The following is a 9,080-nucleotide window of genomic DNA, read 5'->3' as shown; positions in this document are numbered from 1 at the left end:
CTAGAATCTCGTAACTACAGGAATTACGAAGCCGCGTGAACACACCTTTAAGTCTGACGTCACACAGCAGTGCTTCCGGGTCCAAACGCTCTATCTCATACCACAAGAAAAACAACAAACGGTGCTAATATACACACACAATGTGGTGTAATACTACAAAAAATCATTTATCATTTATCACTTATTTATTATAATCATAATCTTTATCTCCATACCAAAATTCCAGATGGCCAGACAATGATTCATCTTTTATAAATCGTTAAAATATTAATGTCTGTGACGCTGTGAGCATGGAGACTGTTGTGTAGACTGTAAGTATTTAAAATGTTTAACTTTTTAAAATGTTTGATGTTTAATATGAATGAATAGCGCTCCTAAACGGCCGTTGATGGCATTCTCAAGTGAAACGAGTTGAGGCTTGGACCCAGAAATGGCATTCCTTACGTCACAACTTAAAGCGGAACTCAGTAAGATTTGCGAAGCTCCCCCTACAGGTTCCTTCAGTGAATCACACTGTTGTAAATACTCCAAGCGCAGCTCTGGACTACAACGACTACAACGCTCACCAGCGCAGTAGTTTTGCAAATACAGTACAAGAAATCTCGATGGAGGTGGGTAATTTTCGAAATTGTCTTATAAAGTCATAATATATACATTGTTTCTGAATCACTCTCGCATGAACGTGAACATGAGGCGAGATTGTGTCGGGTCGGCGAAGCTCAACTTGCAAGTGCTGTTTTCTGGCGTAGACATGCCAGAGGGGGTTAGTGCACGCCTCAAACACACCACTACAAGTCAATTAACCATCGTAAGAAAACTATTTATGAAGGTAAAAAAGTTACTTAGTTCTGCTTTAACAACCGGATAGGGGCAAATTTGACAAGCTATAATAAATGATCTATGGGGTATTATGTTTTGAAATTTTACTATACACATTCTGGGGACACCAGAGACTTGTATTACATCTTGTAAAATGGGCATATAGGTCCCCTTTAAAAGAACAATTTTTTCTGTCTAATGAAAATTTAAAGGGTTAGTTCACCCAAAAATGAAAATCTGTCATTAATTACTCACCCTCATGTCGTTCCACACCCATAAGACTTTCATTTATTCTGAACACAAATGAACATCTTTTTGATGAAATCTAAAAGAGCTTTCTGTCCCTCCATAGACAGTTATGCAAATGAAACTTTAATTCTCATGTTACGCAGCACGCTTGAGCTTCCGCAAGAGGTTTCTTGCGTGTCAAGCAGGTTCGGTTGAGCTTCTGTTTATGTTCACTGATCAATGTTTATATGTGAATAAATGCCTACATTACATCATACAAAGTGACTGAGTCTCTTCAGAAAATTTGGATTAAAACACTCAATTCAGTTTTATGATCTCTTCATGAACTTTTTGATGCGTCAAAGTTTTAGTTGCATTGGTCGTCTATGAAGGGACAGAAAGCTCTCAGATTTCATCAAAAATATCTTAATTTGTGTTTTGAAGATGAACAAAAGTCTTACATGTTTGGAATGACATGAGTGAGTGATTAATGACAGAATTTTCATTTTTGGATGACCTAAACTTTTAATAACCTAAAGAAACTTTTTTTTACTATAAAGAACTTTCTTTGCAGAGGAAAGTTTCAATGGATGTTAATGGTTCTTCGTGGAACCATAAATGCCATTGAAGAACTTTTATTTTAAGAGTGTGGACCTTCTTTGGCCTGTAGGCCTAATATTACATATGTAAAGAACAGAATTCAGTGTTTGTAATCCAATGTGCCATGTTTGTGAACAATGTACATGTGAGCCACAGCAAAAGGAGGCCGCGTGCCATAAACGTGCACTTGCCTACTCCCACGTCTCCTTCGGCATGCACTCATAGCCAAACTAAAAACTGTGTTATCCTCAGCCAACACGTGTCAGTCGCCTCACCTGTAGATCAGTGCTTCCACCCGACAAGTAAAAAAAAAAAAAAAAGCACCACTTTGTCCCTCTCTGTCCCTTTCCCTTAAGGAGCGGTGCGTGAGTCAGATTAAATAATCATTGGGACCGGGGTGCGTTTCACCTTGGGGACATATTGTCCCCTGTCAGTGGAACCTTCGGGGACAGAAGGCGGCTCGGCGGGGGAGCGTGGTGGGGAGCGCTCCGCTCTGATGAAATGGAGCTGGCTTAATGAAGGCATGGCCCGTGGCTTCCGCAGCTCTGCCATATGCTTCGCCAAATGCAAATGGCCCCCCAATTCAAACAACTTTTTCATCTTGATCTATGCAAATGTGTTTATAAATACGGGCTTATAAATATGGCATTTCACGTTTTAAAGAGTGAACTAAAAACTTGGATACCCCCCTCCTCCCTCACCCACTGAAAATGGCCGACGGACGTGGGACGGATTAATGGCATCCCGGGAGATGGGGATGGACACGTGAGTGCATTCAAAAGGAATGACAATTCATTAATTACAGTTTGCAGAAACAATAGCTTGAAATTTTTGTGCTACACTTAATTTTTTTTTTTTTTGCTTTAATATTGATAAAATATTCATAAAATTCATAGAATAAAAGTCTAAAATCCATTTCATAACCAACAATTTAATAACCATTGTGACAAACCATATGGTGTGACAACATGCCCCGCTATTGTTGACAGGTAAACGTGTTTAATGAATCTTTTTTCCCCGTTGCCAACAATGATGGAAATGTTCAATAGCCTTTCAGAGCCTGTACGGTAATTGACTTTCAAAAATAAACCGGAGCAAAAGTATGACAGGTAGCCTTGGTTTTGACCTATTTAATGATCAAGCAGACTACCATTATTACAACTTTTGCGCTCAACTACTGAGCTCCAGTCCGATGCGCAGTGCCTGTGCTTGGTCTGATGGAGTTATTGTAACCTACAGGATCACAGTCAGCTCATTAGCCCGTGTGCTCCGGCGTTAATTTGGGGGGTTACGAACTGGATGTTAATTAATCACAAGGCTGGCAGAAAGCGATGGCCTAGCGTGCGGCTGTGAGCGTGCATATCAAGCAGGCTGCCGCGCGCCCGAACAAGTGTTGTTGTTTGTGCGGAGCGTGAGAGTGCGCGCGCTGCAAGCTGCGAAGTGTTATTTGTGTAGAGCCAGACAGTGAGAGTGAGAGAGGAAAACAAATTGCAGGCTGAGATTATTTGCAAAGTTATCTCATGACATGTGGTCCTGTAATTATTTTAAAAGTTTTTGGTCACTATTCAGATTTGGTATCATTGTGTAGGCCAATATAACAAATGAACAGATTATATCAAGTAATTATTTCAGTAATCAGTATCAAATCAAGCAGTCACATATTATGTTTCAGCTATGTATAGATATACACACTACTTTTTGCTCGAGTCTGGATTATGGTGATGGACTACATTTGACTATCATTTTTTGTCAGTTGACGTGACGCTTCCTTTACATACGAGACTCAATGGCGCCATCTAGCGAATGGAAATGTGCAGACGCACTATGGAACCCAAAAATATTATTTCCTAGTACATGCATCTTGTATTAAAATAATATTATCATATTATTATCTCATTTTTTAAATATCTGTTTTGATATTTAAAAAAAAAAAAAATACAGATGAAACAACCAGTCCTTAATAAATAATGTTCAGCGCACAGTTGCAACAAACCCCTTTATTATAAGTTATGAAAAAAAATATATATATATATTTGTAAGGGTATTATAACTTAAGGTTTATTCCTTTATTTATTTTTGTTTTGCATCTTTTAGTGACATAATTACTAATAATTTGTAATTTGATGGTGACATAACTACTGCACTACTGGGGTGGGGTGGGGGTGTCAATAAAAAATAATAAATTAAAGTTGCAATATGTAAAATGTTCTGTCCTCTAGAAGTCACTTATTCAAAACAAAGGTGTAGCTGGTGGAAAATAATCATGATAGGACTCGGGCAGAAATCATGTTCATGGATGCGATTATTAACATTATTGTAGTATGAAGCAGAGCAGGGCCGAGTGTTGTTGGAGCTGAAAGAGGCCGCTGGAGCGATTGCGCAACACACACTGTGAGCAGCAGAACTTTTATTATGCCACAGTCGGCGCCGCTTCCGATTAAATGAGAATGAGGTAACGCAGCTCCGTTTATCATATTAGATACATTTGAGTGTGTTGAAAATGATGTTATAATGTTATTCTGTGCTTTCGCTCGGTGGCTGCTGTGAGACACTTGTTGCACAATGCAGTAAGCTAGATCGATTTTAATCGATTTTTAAATGCTGGATGGCTTGTGTTGATAAATGGCAACCAATTAATTTTAAAAAGTATTGTATGATGGAGAAAATGCTGTATTACTGTTACTAAAAATAAAGCTGCATCTGATTATGCTATGTTAGCTACTTCACAAGATAGTGTTTTTCTCTGAGGCATGGTAAAGCATGGTACTCGCAAAAAATCAAGAAAATTAGATTTAAACAATAAGACTAAACATGTTGAGCTATATAACAATAGTTAGTTTTCTGTCTATAAATATATCAAAACAGTTGTTTCCTTGTTTATTAAAACATGTAATATATTAATGCGTCTTTGGTGTTTCCATGGTTTCTACAAAATAAAACCGGAAACCGAGGGTAACGCGGGTATGACGCAATTGACAGGCGACTCCTCACGCGTCCCGAAGCCTTGGTTAAAACTGCAATTTTCTCACGATTTACAAATAGTTGGAAACATTTCGGATATTGTAAGTACTCAAGTGAACAAAATATAACACTGGCCTAGTGGTTTTTGGATATTTTACTGCAAAATTCTTACATATTTGCACCTTTAATTTCTAATTTTTTTTTAATAAAAGTGGAGAACATAATATCAAAAATGATGAGAAATATACAGTTTTTTCCCCATCTTGGGTCACCAAAAAATTATTTGTGAAGTTATTATCTGGTCACAGTTTATTTCAGTGCACTATTAAGTCATGTGATGCTTTTAAATTGGAAAAAAAAAAAGGAAAAAGGCTATGGTCTTAAGAACTGAATGAAAAATAAAAGTGGCTTAATTGATACGCATTCATCCCGCTGTGTTTTAGCAACCTAAATTGGGTGATGAAATCAATTATCATGGGAAGTCACACTAAAGATGTTAACAATGTACACCTGGTGTTCATTTCAAGATCCAGCAATGCTCAATTCATGACTGCACAGTAATATCACAGTCTCATAACTAAAATAGCAGTTGTTTGAAAAAGAGAAAGTAGGAGAGGCTATGGGGTTGCTACAAAGATCAGGCCATATCAGCTGTAATGGACAAATCTGACATCCAGTGGTCACTTCAGAACTTCACAGATTCACCACAGCTAAAAGAAATATACTGAAGCCATGTGGCAAAAGTGAAACCATTTGGAAGTAAACTGTGGTTTCATGAGACTAACGTTGAGCTCATTGGCTTGAAAGCATTTGTATTTGGCACAAACTAGTTATAGCACAACACCAAGGTAACACCATCCCTGTTGTTAAACGTGGTGCTAGTGCATGGTGATTTTCAGGAGGAGAACCTGGAAAAGCTTTTTGCATCAAGATGAATATGGTGTCCCATACACGGAATCCATCCAAGTGCGCACACACGCACACACCCCTGAAGCAAAGGGCAGCCATTTTTGCTGTGGCACCCAGGGAGCGATTGGGGGTTAGGTGTCTTGCTCAAGGGCACCTCAGTTGTGGCTAATAAGAGTGGAAGAGAGAAACATTCACTACTGAGACTTGAACCAATGAGACTGAGACTCGAACCCATGACCTTCAGGTTACAAGTTCGACTCTCTAACCACTAGGCCACAACTGCCCCCATATCAGCTCAATTTAACAAGTGTCTTTCTTTGAGGTCTTTTTTAATTTTTAAACCTACACATTTAAAAAAAGAAACAAAGAAAGAAACAAAGAAAAAAGCATGTATTTTCTTTCCTTCTGCTGTACATAAGTTTACAGCAATTTGAAGAAATGACAACTTATCACCATTAGAGGGCAATATTTGCGTTGTGTAAATGATTATATTTTAGATTCAGTCATATAATTCTCATATTCATAACACCTTACAGGAGAAATAACAATTAAAGAATCGGGAATAGTCCCATGAAAGAAAGGCTAATGGCAGATAAAAAGTCTCAATGGAGATACAAAGTGGATGGACAGGCTACAATTATTTGGTAACACTTTACAATAAGGTTCATTAGTTAACTACATTAGTTAATGTGTTAACTAAGATGAACTAACCATGAACAATACATTTGTTACTGTATTTAATAATCTTTGTTAACGTTACTTAATGAAAATACAGTTGTTCATTGTTTGTTCATGTTAGTTCACAGTGCATTAACTAATGTTAACAAGATTTTAATAAGTAAATGTTGAAATTAACATTAAAGATTAATAAATGCTGTAGAAGTGCAGCTCATTATTAGTTCATGTTAACTAATGTTAACTAATGAACCTTATTGTAAAGTGTTACCATTTATTTTAAAACAAGAAATGTGGTTGGTATAAATAGGCACTTCCTATTAACACCCCTATTTAAAGTTCTCTTTCTCTCTACTTTTTTTGCATCTAGTTTGTGTACTATGGCTTACACATGAAATTTTCCATTGTGCTCTGCAAATATGATAAATAGTTTACAGTGTTTCTCATTTATAAGCTGCTTTGGATAAAAGCATAATGTAAATGTCAGAATTCTGGGATCTGTTGAAACAGTATATATGGTCTTATGCATAAAAAGCTAATTTTTTAACATTTTTAAAACAAGGCTAAACTACAATCTTTGAATATTATGAGATTACAGCTTAATGTTAAACTGGAATGAACAGTGTCCCTTGTGAAGATACTTTTATTTTTTACATTTAGCAGTTTAAAAATAAGTGACATATAGGCCTTCCATTTTCTTGGTGGTGCAAGGGTCACTTTTAACTTTTATCACAGCATGCTATACAAAGATTCAATTAAATGGTCCTCTTCTTCATGGTAAATGAGAATAACAATTAAATGTGTAATCTGGAATAGTGGCCGACAAAAACATTGTCTCAAGAGTACAGCATGTTTTATAGCCTAAAAAGAGTCTTTTGAAAGACAAAAGTTAAAAGATAAAAGCCTCTTCTTTGTGAGGAGGCTGTAAACGTGGGTTTAGCTGTAATGCAGCAATGACGTTGACAGTCTAATCAGCCAAATTAAGAGGCAAAAGAAGCTGAGAGATGTAATCATTATTAGCATATAGCATAATTGCTGTGCTGTAGGGACTCTGCAGTAACTTTAATCCCTGGAGGATGTCACTGCGCACTGTTGAGACTGGTGAAAATGTTTGCCCACGCTCATGGTTTCAAAGCGCACAGCACTAATTACGTCCTGAACAAAATCAACATTTATTACACCAAAACTGCTCACTGTAAACAGGAGACTCGGGTCTCCAGGGGGTCTTTATCAGAGCTGAGGAAATGTGGTTATGTCTGGCTCCTGGTATGGTGCTCGGCGATCAGGCTGTACACGGTCTGCAGTGATTCTGCAAGAAAAAGAACATGTATTTAATTGTTCAATTAATTTTTTACATTGCCAAAAAACATTTTGATGCCTCACTATCTATAACATATAACATGCATGCACGTGTTCACACGCAGCTAGTGACATAAACAACAACATTCTACTGCATTCTGTGGGAAAGTTTAAGCAGAATCCCACTTCAGAAAATATATGGAATTCTTAGTGTCACAAAGTTATGCCATATGATACATAAGATGCTTAGGAGTTATGTGCTTACTGATATGAGAGAAACTGACCTAATCGTTGTCACATGCAAATCTATTTTTACTGTACTTTTGCTTTATATGTTAACATTTGTTAATGCATTAAGCATTGTGAACTAATAATTAACACATTTTATAGCATTGGTTAATGCTTATAAATATATATAAACATACCATTATATAGGAGCCGGCCAATAATGAGTTGGCATTCCGATGTAGAACCCGGAAGCGCTGCACTGTGTTTACAACGTAAACAGTGTAAAAAGTCATTTTTTTGTTTGTTTGTTTGTTTGTTTTTGCACACAAAAAGTATTCTCATTGCTTCAAACATTAAGGTTGAACCACTGTAGTCATGTTTACTTAAAGTCCCCATGAAATCAAAATGTAAGTTTTTTAGCTTTTAGTATGAATATGTTAGCCTTAAGGATATGAATAAACTGACAAAATTCACGTTTAGGAGATATAAGCATTCAAAACGTACAGTGTCTCACTTCCGCTAAAATGGATCACGGATTTCATGACATCACCAGCTTCAGCTTCTCATCAGATCTTCTGTCCAATCAAATGCTCTCTAGAATCTGAAGTCCCGCCCCCTCCTACACTATCAACAGACAATGAAACTGCGGCTGAAATTGGTCATTTGTTGACACATTTATTAGTTTATATATGATGAATGGCACATAGTGCACTATATAGAGGATAGAGAACGATTCAGATAGTTTTAATATGCTTTCCATTGACGCAAAATTTGTGAATGAAGTCTGTTTTCGCGTTAGTGTCACGTTAACCACCGCAGCGCAAGCACAGTCTGCTCTGGTCCAGAGACACGAGAGCACAGAGCAGATAATACGTGATTCAGCACAGACCACAAAACGTTCGGATATTATAAGGAAAATTAGGTTTTACGAGCTCAGTGGCTTTGGCCGAGCTGTGATCTAGGCGAAACGCTATTGGCTATTTTGAAAAAAGGGGAGGAGCTTTTCAGATATATCCCGCCCTGTCTTCCTGTTTCATAGAAATTACGTCAACACAGTGACTAAAGCTGTGCATTCAAAGGCACTTCAGTGGGCCTTTAAATCTGCCAAAGTCATACTATATGTTTAACCAATAAAATAAGAAATGTGGTTGGTATGAATAAAGGCACTTCCTATTAAAACTCCCATTTAAAAAAGTCTAGTGTATCTATAGTTTGTGTACTACAGCTTACACATGAAACTTGCCATTGTGCACTGCAGATATTGTTGGCTCTAATGATAAATAGCTTACATTGTTTCTCATTTATAAGTGGCTTTGGATGAAAGCACATTCTGGGATCAGTTGAAACAATATATACATAAA

Source organism: Megalobrama amblycephala, linkage group LG16 (assembly GCF_018812025.1).
Source record: "Megalobrama amblycephala isolate DHTTF-2021 linkage group LG16, ASM1881202v1, whole genome shotgun sequence".
Lineage (NCBI taxonomy): Eukaryota > Metazoa > Chordata > Actinopteri > Cypriniformes > Xenocyprididae > Megalobrama > Megalobrama amblycephala.
The sequence above is the reverse complement of the archived record's forward strand: the minus strand, read 5'-3'. Positions refer to the sequence as shown.